Source organism: Toxotes jaculatrix, chromosome 18, assembly GCF_017976425.1.
Source record: "Toxotes jaculatrix isolate fToxJac2 chromosome 18, fToxJac2.pri, whole genome shotgun sequence".
Lineage (NCBI taxonomy): Eukaryota > Metazoa > Chordata > Actinopteri > Toxotidae > Toxotes > Toxotes jaculatrix.
The window spans coordinates 17,776,371-17,786,587 of NC_054411.1; the positions used below are offsets into that span (position 1 = coordinate 17,776,371).

The 10,217-nt window shown below is 45.1% G+C and overlaps 1 protein-coding gene across 1 annotated transcript in view; it reads right to left on the reverse strand.

Annotated features, from left to right (window-relative positions):
• Window positions 1-5,304, reverse strand: part of wu:fb95e10 (microtubule-associated protein futsch) — a 28,762-nt gene extending 23,458 nt beyond the window's left edge. The window contains exon 1 of the mRNA XM_041063122.1: window positions 5,033-5,304. The gene's annotated coding sequence lies outside the window, so the exon portion shown is untranslated. The remainder of the gene's footprint in view (window positions 1-5,032) is intronic.
• Between the last annotated feature and the right edge of the window lie 4,913 nt (window positions 5,305-10,217).

Sequence of the window (10,217 nt, forward strand, 5' to 3'; positions counted from 1 at the left end):
AGTAATCCTACAGATTAAAGGATTTTTTTCCTGAAAAACAAGCAGAGGTGGTGAGAATGTCTCCCGCCATCCCCGGAGGAAATTATGCCTTTGTCATCATTACCAAAACAGTGGGGTTCCAACACACAGCATTGTGCATTTTCTTTTTATTCACATGACAAGTTCACACCTTAGCGAAGAATAAAAATTCAAACCACACATAAAAACAACTGGATGGAAACCTGAAAAAATATATCTGCTGATATTAGCTATCCAAACCTACCTCTTGCGGTCAGTGAGGCAACAACAAGCACACACACCAGTCTCCCCCCTGCTGATTGTTAAGTGAACTTCTTAATGATATGCAGCACAGTCATTCTTACCCCCTGATTTCCAGCGGATCAGTGGGCTGCTGGGATGCACAATAAGACAAACTGAGGTAGAACAAAGCCCGCTGAGAGGAAGGAACAAGTCTTTTTCTGTCTCTGTTTTGTTTACTTGGCTGCTGGCGTATGTGAGAAAGAGCAACAGATTGTGTGACAGACACCTGGATCACACAAACATGTGATCAGGAAGGCTGGCACTAATCCTAAGGACTCTTTGGAGATTCACATTAAGATTTTACAATGTCCTCAAGTGAAAACTAAATTTAAATTAAGGGGCTACAAGACCATGTACTGTAAAAACATACCTCTTTGTTGGTTAAATTTCCCACTGTGATTAAAAAAAAAAAATCAGCAAAAAGGGAGTAAAAATGCCACAGATGATAAAGAATTCCAATGCCCATCACAGTTTAAGGCTGTACATTGTGTGCATTCACACCAGCCCACCCCTCCTTCCAACAAACACCAAACAAGCTGATGCACACAACACACATATACAAACACTCGAACCCTGTCCTTCCCATGGTGCGTCAGGGCTCGGAGAAACTCGGCCCCCTGGGGACGGGCAGATTAACACATGACAGAGCTTGTTAACCCTGGACAAAGAGAGATGCTAATCTTGTACAGTCGGCAGCGACTGTCCTCAAACAGTACACAGACACAGCTACGAGGGGGAGAGAGAGAGAGAGAGAGAGAGAGAGAAAGAGGAACAGAGAGAAGCCCAAGGAAGACAAGAACGATTGAGGGAGGGATACGCAGCAGTAACAGAGGCCTCAGTATGTCCCAGAAACTAGACAATACTGTGGGGAGGCAGGGCTAGAGGGTCCATCAGCCCCAAAACAATAAGGGCTGAGACAAAGCCTGAAACAAACAAGGCCCCATCAGCGAGGGCCCTACTACAGCCTGGCTGAGCTCCACCACCTGCAGGGCCGACCAGCAGGGCAGCGCAAAGATAAACTGTGTGGATATTGATCGCACAGGAGAAAGTGGGGAGGCGGGCTAGCAGCTCCACAGATGGGCTGGACAGAGAAAGAGACAGACAGACAGAGGAAGTGCATTAGTAAGGCAGGTTCCTCTGATGCTGTTAGCCCTGTCCCCTGGGAGATAAGAGAGATAGCAGTGACAAGGTTATAGGACAATAAAAAAAAAAAAGAAAGAGGGGCAGTAAAAAGAAACAGAGACAGGGAGAACAAGTAAGAAACAGCAAGACAAGAAGTGAGACAGAGGACCCTACAGAGAAAATAAGGCTAATTTGTAACTTGAAGAGCTGCTGGATCATCTCCATAATGGGCCGTCTGCCCACAAACAAGCTCCTCTCTGGGGGTAAATGAGATCAGGCCAGCCCAGGACCAGCTGGTGGCTTGGATCACTGACACCAGATTGAGCAGATACAGAGCTGGAGGAAGAGGGCAGAACCGAGGCATCTGGACAGGATGGCAGAAACACACCCGAGAGGCTCCGCAGCTCTCTCGAGATTTTGCACGAGGGACACGGACGCACGCACACTAAGTACAAGTGGAAGGACTGTGTCCATAAGAGGATTATGTCCTCCTGTTTGAAGTAGAACAAGGCACGTTCCAGATGGAATCTGATCCCTCGCAGGACAGCAGATAGGTTGGATGGTTGACCACACCAGCACCTACTAACTACAGCTTTCTAAGAAACTAAACCACACACCACACAACAAGCCTTAACACACCACGCTTTCACCACACTCACAACAAGCATAAAGACATACATATAGCACTTCACAGAGAGTTGATGATAAATCTGTAAAGCAGCAAACAAGCCCACTGACACCAGATTTAAATGTCACCAGCAGAAATGGATATGACAGAGAAACAAATTGGCCCCTGCAGCTGCCTGAAGGGAGTCTATCATTCTGTCAGCACCAGCGTCTGGCACAAATGCCTATCATTCAACAAACGGATATGGTGAGGGCAGGCTGGGTAGCCTCCGACATAATCTTGTCCACATCAGCCACCGGACCTGACCAGCAACCATACAGCCATGCCAATTTAAAGAGGAGCCCATCAACATCAATATTTTTTGTGCCACAGGTGGTAGAGGAAACCCAACGACTGGCATAGCAAACCTAGTTTTTGGCCATTTTCACCGTCTCCGAGGCTGTATTATACCAAGCAATCAGGCACTGCTAACACACTGTGCCATGAAAAAAATTTGGTCTTGAAGCCTAGCAACAGAGCTGTGAACCATGTCCATTATCCATCCTCCCACCAGAGGAATTCAGAGCGTCCAAACACAGCAAATTACTGCAGCTGCTGGCAAATACAGCCTCAAAACCACGCCGCCAGTTGCCAACTGTATGCCCTGACAACTGTGACACCACCGACCGACTGGGAGCACACACAACAGCAAAGTTTATCTCTGCTTTATCTCCACTGTGCAAATTCGCTGCGACGCCCGTGGCAATTTCCTCATGCCTCCATCACCCAAAAACAGAGGAGGAAATTCAGCCAAACGCACAGTTTCTGATAATCTCAAAACAAGAAGCCACTGTGCAGTTGTTGCAGTGGCCTAAAACGAGGCTAGGGAGGATGGTGGCAAAAAGTGCAAGGGTCACGAGTTCAGGCTGGAAAAAGCCTGAGGATGACCAGAGGCACAGGCTTGCCCTTGTCACAATTGAGAAGTTCAGAGCTGGGGGGGGGGGGGGGGGGGTGTTTCATTTTGAGGCACACATCCACCCCAACACCAGTCCTTAGGCTAAGGGCAAGCTGACACACAGGTCTATTAATGCAACAATCATCTCCCCTCTCAGGACCGAGGCATGGGCCAGGTGGCCAGCTGGGGGCAAAATAGGTCATTAAAATTTAAATTGCCCTAAAATACAAGCTTATGAAAGATATTTTATGTGAAATTATTTGGTGACAATTTTTAAATATGTTTTGTTCACAACAGAAGAGGCATGATTTTTGTATGCCCCCTTCTGTGTATGAAGGATTGTTTCAGACACTGGTAATGCGCTCTTATTCTTACTGCACTGAGCAGCCAACACTGTCGAGACGCACACCCTTGATTCTAGCCCTTCCAACAAAGCGCAGGTCTGATAATAACAGAAGACAGAGTGATGTATCCTAATAAAAACACTCAGAAGCAAAGAAGAAACTAACCCAATTTTTATCTTTTTTTTTTCCTCAATTACAATAATCAGCTTCATTTATTCAAGTATAGTTTCAGACAAATCCTCTCCGCTCTGCCTCTGGCAGTAATCCTCATCCTTCATCTTCATCTAATAATCTTTTTAAGACCGTCTTAAATAACTTCATAAAAAAAGTGCAGTTTTTAATGGCAGCCAAATTTAATTTCACATGATTGCATTAGGCTGCCTGTCTGTCCTCCATTTCCCTGCCTCATCCACCAACACTGTGAGTCAGCCATTCTCTCATCCGTGCACCGGGGGGCGGACTGCCTGATGGCTTAGCCCACCTCTGACTTAAGAGTCCTGGAGTGTCTCCAAGCCCTGCATGGCAGACCCTGAAAAGTGCTCATATTAGTCGCCCTGGGATGCCATTTACTCAGGATGACATCAATACCTCATGGTCGATCCCCACACATTATTGACCGACCCATGCCCACTGTGGCCACAAAGCTTGAGACAATTTATGTCGATGTCTGCGGCACCTCAGGGGAAGAGAACAGAGCTGTGGGCTAAGGATAAAGATTTTCGGTGCTTGCAAGTTTGCCGTTTATTAAATGCTCTTGGCCAAGCTTTGGGAGCTGGCAGTGTTTTCTCCTCCCCATTGTTCTACAGAGGGGAGTGTAATCTGTCTTGTTGCACTCACTCACCAAAAAGACTCAGCGAAGGAGCAGCTACAGGCCCCTCCAGCCTTAACTCTCACACCACAATAGCTGATCACTTTTGGGGGTGACATTAATCACCTCTGATTACATGCCAGCTTGAGTCTGTGCACAACCCTCTCAGAGATATTTCAGCTTTACACGCTCCCTCCAAGGTCTGAGGAAATTACTGCTTTAACGTGCCACAAATGCCCCTAAGTTATTCTGTGTGGTTGATAAGAAAACTGAGTGGGCATCTGCAAAATTATTAGGTGACTGAAACATTTCTCAGCACTCGCTCACACCACTTGGCCCATCACAGAACAATGGGCATCCACGATGGAGGATGGAGAAGGAGGGGAGATAAGAATGAAAAGTTTGGGGAGGGAAAAAGCAGACAAAATGGTCACACAAAGAGGGGAGGCGTCCTGTAAACGGAAAAGAGAATGAATTAAAACAATATATCTGTTTTAGGTTATCCTCACAGATCTGCGGAGCACTTCCAGCTACCATGCAGTCTGCCACCGCCCCATCAACCCCTTTTCCACAGGAATCAGAGTGAATCAACGGCAGAGTGGCTCAACGACAGAAAGACACAGGGAACACTAAAACAAAACAGTTTCAACAGCACATTTAGCAGAAATATTCATTCACACAAAGAGCCACCGTAATTCCGATGCACTGTTGGGTGTTAAAACTAGGGAACCTCAAGCAATAACACAGCCAGTACAACTGAGACACGAGCGTCTGTAACTGACGACAGGCATAACAGTGAATTTAAACCGTCGGTTCTCATGAACGTTAATTAGCCAAACAGTAGTTCCAAACTGACATTAGCATGCTAGCTACTGCTAAAAGAATCTCGCCCTTACCAGTCAGTGCAGCGGCGAGCTAGCAAAATCCTCTCCAGCTACGCCCAGTGTTAGCCAGTACACCCCGACTGAGTCCTCGAGTCAGAGAGAGAGAGGGGGGAAAAAACCAGAAAGTGAAGATGCGGATAAAAATGAAACGGGGAAGTATGGTAGAAAATCACGGGAGAGCGGAGCGAATCGAGCCGAGCCCGGAGACAAGAAACTTCTGGGTCTCAAGCGCCGTTTTTCACGAGTGATGCGCGTTCACTGAAAGGAAGAAAGGAGGAGGATGACGCTCCAGTCCACACACACACACACACTCGATAGTAGACCGGTGAACGGATGGATGGACAGGCGGAGGAGAGGAGAGGGCTCCCGCTGCCTTCAGGTGCTCCTATAAGTGTCGGAATAATGAAAAGTCTACACATGATCAGGATCCATGATCATTTTCTGCTGTTGTAACAACACAAACGCAACACTCATGAGCCAGCATGTACAAAAGCAGGGCCCTAAAGGCAAAGTGGGGCCCCCAAAAGCCTCAGATTTTCAGTGTGTCAGTTTTAGAAATGAAAGTAAGAGCTAATTAATAAATTCGTCTCTATATGAAAATCATTTGATACTTTATTGATAAAGTAAAGGAACAGCTCGACAGTTTAAGAAATATGCCTATTCTTCTTCTTGGCGAGGGTTAAAACTAGATGAGAAGTCTACCATTGTTTGTAAAGTAACCTTTAAAGGGGGGAGCCAGCTAACCCAGCTCTGTCCAAAATCCACCTACTCTCTAACACTGACTAATTACCACATTATATCTTGTTTGTCTAATCTGTACATATGTGCCAGACTATTTCTTGGCTGCGAGCGGTTGCCAGTCAGCAAGCGGAGACCTGCTGGAAGTTTGTAAAGCTTCAACTTAACAAATCGTCCCACAGAGCCACAGAAAACAATTTATACCTCTGTTTAGCTCTAACTATTAGAAGTAAGCTGACCTTAATGTGCAAAATCAGCCTCTTTAATTGCAAATTTGTTTAGGAACATGTACTTCAGTGAAAGCTGTTGTCTGGAGCTTTAGGAAATGTGTAATTGCCATGAATTCTATAGCAATGCACAGAGTGGAAGGATGGGGTATATGTGGCCATTGGTTTCTCTGCAGCAGGCTTATACCAACTATGCCCACAGGCATTGACACACCTAATTTGAATCCAGCTATTATTAAATAATGTTTGCTGTTAGACAAGTCTACTTTTCCACCATTAGAGATGCCTTTGTTTGGAGTCAGAATCTGCCGTGCCAAGCTTGTCAGACATGGGTGTGACAAGATTAAAAAGTAAACTGAGATCAATTTCAGTTTCAACAGAGGCATGACTGAGAACAAAACAAATTTTGTTTGTCCAGCAAGACGGGCAAACACTGCTATAATTTGCATAATTCTAATTAAGGTCGTGTTCTATTCCCTTTCTCTTCCCTACCAGTCTGTTTAAAGTTAATGAATGGAAGGTGGAATGGTGGTCTGGCTTATTATGTCTGGTGCAGCAATGCTTTTTTTTTTTTTTTCTTGGTGAAAATTCCAATTTCAGAAATAGGAGCTTACTACGAGTCCATGAAGGCAACATTCACCACCACAGCGCGCCATGCTGAAATTGAAAGGGATGAATAGCGAATAGCAGGGGAACTCTGCTTTCTCTAAGAGCAGCCAATCACCTCCCAGGCTGGGGGATTATTCAAATTGAGGATGATGTCACCTCTTGCAAGTCACCCTACTCTCTTGCCCGAGTTCCTCCCGGTTGTCTGTTGCCCTCCCTCTTAGGCCCCTGCACCCCTTTTTCTATCCTCTTCAAACCCTTTTCTTCTTTTCTCCATGCACGACTGCACACACACACACACACACACACACACAGACACACATTTAAACGGTGCATTACTGCTGCCCCACATGCATCAAGTTGCCTGCATTGTCTGCTGTCAACGCGACTGTTGCATCAGGAATTCAAAATCTCTCAACACATTTCAGACCTGTTGACTGCGACATTGTAATTGAGATTATTTTGATGTGATTTTGGACAAGTTGTTTCCAAATTAGGATGCAATCATGCTACTAATACATACATCAGTTTGAAGACCTCGCACATCTTTATCTTAACAGTCAAATTTTGTGCAAGCAACAAACCTTGAAGGCTCTTTATAATGGATGCAGCTCAACATGTGCACCTGCCTGCGAGTTTAGCCTGTCACAGAGATGAGTAAGCAGAGCTGAAATTGTAATTAACTAATTGAAAAGCGTGAGCTCACCAGTAAGAAATTAAAACAGCAAAGAGCAGCAGAAACAGAATGCTAGTCTTTCATTTGTGTGTTTTCTCTCAGTCACAATTAGACACTGAGGGGCGTTGTTTCATGGCTTAAAATCTTTTGTTTCTGTGTGCCATGCTCCTCACCAGAACGGGGCTTTTCATCAGAGACAGTCTGGGAGGCCATGCCGCCTGTCTGCCTGTCTGTCTGCTGCGCTGCTGCTGCTCAGCTCCCAGCAGCCGCCTGCCCCTGTCTACATGAGCCAGGCTTTTGTGTACTGGTCTGTTCTGGATGGGCTTCTTTCCATGTCGGTCCTGCGGTGCACTCTTCTCTTTCCAAATGCTGGAGAGGGGAGATTTGGCCCTGCGCTGCTTGCCTGAGCTCATGGTGGAAATGTATGGAACAAAACTGAAAACAAACACTGCACATGCACCTGACTGGAAAAAAACAAACAAATTATCTCTAGGCCTCTCTTTATCAGTCGGATTTCCAGAGGAAGTTTTGTTTGTGCTGCTCTGAACTGAACTGACCTCAGACTTCTCTGGCCCTCAGCTTAGAGGCACCTCTCATCAATTAGTTCCCCTTATTGCTCAGTGTTATCTGCTGTTCAACAATGCCACTTGTCTTGCTGCTTAATCATAATTGAAGGTCAAGTCATACACACAGAAATATCTGCAGGATTAATCAAATTATTCAAATAGTTGGTCAGATTGCACAGAGTTGAAAATGACACCCACATACAGTTCTGTAACTGTGAGTGGATTTCATTGTGTGAACATGTGATCATGCGGCATGCATGCAGGTGTGTGTGCAAGTATATGAAAGACATGGAAGGAGACCAGGAAGAGGGTGGGGACTCCGGGGGGTTGGATGCCTGCTGGCTTGATGCTGATGGACATATTGGCATGGTCAACCAGGCACAACAAAGAGAGGAAGGTGTTTTTTTCCACACAGGCGGTGGTGTGCGGCAGCGGAGACAGGAAGGGGCAGGGCTGTGTACCCCGCTGCACAGTTCCCGTGTTATTTATCTCATTGTTTTTTCCCCCCGGCCTACAGTCCAGCTGGGGCAGCCATAGCACAAAAGGGCTGGCGCTCAGTCAAGCCCCAAAACCTGGCCTCTAGTCAGGGGGTCTTCTACCTTTGACAAACTCTTACACAACACATTGACAAGTTATTTGACTAGCAGCAGATACAGACATGCTCTCCTTATGTTTTGTGTATTCCAGCATGTACAGTCAGATTTGTACAAAGGTCTGAATCTCCTGCGAATCAGCCAAGCTGCACAAGAAAGCAGCTGGCACTGAGAGAGACACACCCATCTCATCAGACACAGTCGCCATCTTTTTTGTAGAGATGTTCACAAAGCAAACCCCTCTTAACACAAGAGGCTTCAAAATGCATGAGAGGCATTACTATGCATAACACCTCACTCTCTAATAAAGCGAATATCATTATCTCACAAATGGTGGCGTGTGTGAATGAATAACAGGCAGATACAGGTTAGCACACGCTGGTGCGCCTGCTGCTCTCTTTGCGCAGCATGAACTCCCTAAAGAGCACAACATGCCAGCACAGCATATCATTAACATGCAGAATGCCACTGCATTTGCTGACAGGCAACATGTGAAGAAGGATGCACAGGTAATGCAGAAGAACATCATTAATTGACTGTTATCATATATCTTGTACATTCTTCTGCTGTGTGTGTGTGTGTGTGTGGGTCAGACACAGTATACATGCGTCCTCCACAGACTACGGTGATGATCCTAATGCAAGTGCAGATAAATAACCTTGTAACCTGTGTCCTTGGGATTCAGATTCCTTCTGATTTTTGTTTTAGTCATTTAATCATGTAGCTAGAAACCAGCTTCAAGGCCGTGCCCCTCAGCATGTTTTCTTTATGGAACTGTTTAATCAGCTTTACCCTGAAACCTGATGATGTCCAGAGCAGACTGGCCAGTTCCTGTCAGTCTGGTTCTAAGTGCTTGGTTTCAGTCCTGGTAGCATCCTTGAGTAAATAATGCATGCAGGTACTAAGGATATTGGACAGCTCTACCACTCCACCGCACTAAGAGGACTATGAGTGTGCACATATCTGCCTTGATCTTGTCTGTCCCCTGTACTCTTTCATTTTCGTCCATCTGCATCTTTGGCTGGCACTGCCTGACTCTGCTTCCACTTACCTTGTGTTGAGAAGTGAGGTAGTTTGTGATAATGGTAGACTTGAAGGTTAAGTACTTTAATTATACTCTCCGCATTATTTATCTTTAATGAAGGCAGTAAGCCGCTCTCTTTCTTAATGTTGCACCCCTCCTGTCCTCCTCAAAGTGCCGGTGTTTTAGCTTCCTCTCATTTTTTTTATTGCTTCTGAACTGTATTGATTTCCTGTGATTGGTTGGCTGGTGGATGCAGACGGAGCCTGCTCTCTCCCTCTAGTGGTGTCAGACAACCACAACATGCTAATCTCAAGTCTCATCAGCTTCATAAGATTCAAGCTTTGTATTATCTATTCATTTTCTCACCCAACCTATAACAGAATACCCTGGATTGTTCACGAAAGGTGTCAGTATGCAGTGGGTGATTCTTACATCTCATAAGTTCTCAGCCTTTCTGTTAACATGATAGAGAGATAACAGCCCCATAATGTTCAATATTACATAAATTAAAAAAAGAGACATTATGGAGTAAATAAACAAATAAAAATGCATAAAACAAATAAATGAAGTAATACAATTGTGTAATAATTTAAGAAGTCATTAAAACTCAGCTCAATATAATGAAATGCCATTTCATACTTAGTTGATTAATATTTAGACATGTTGATAATATTGTACATAACTGAACTTCCCTTTAAGAATTTGAGCAGCTGACTACTAAAACTGGACACAGAATGTGTCTGCTGTGAAACAGAAAATACTAACTG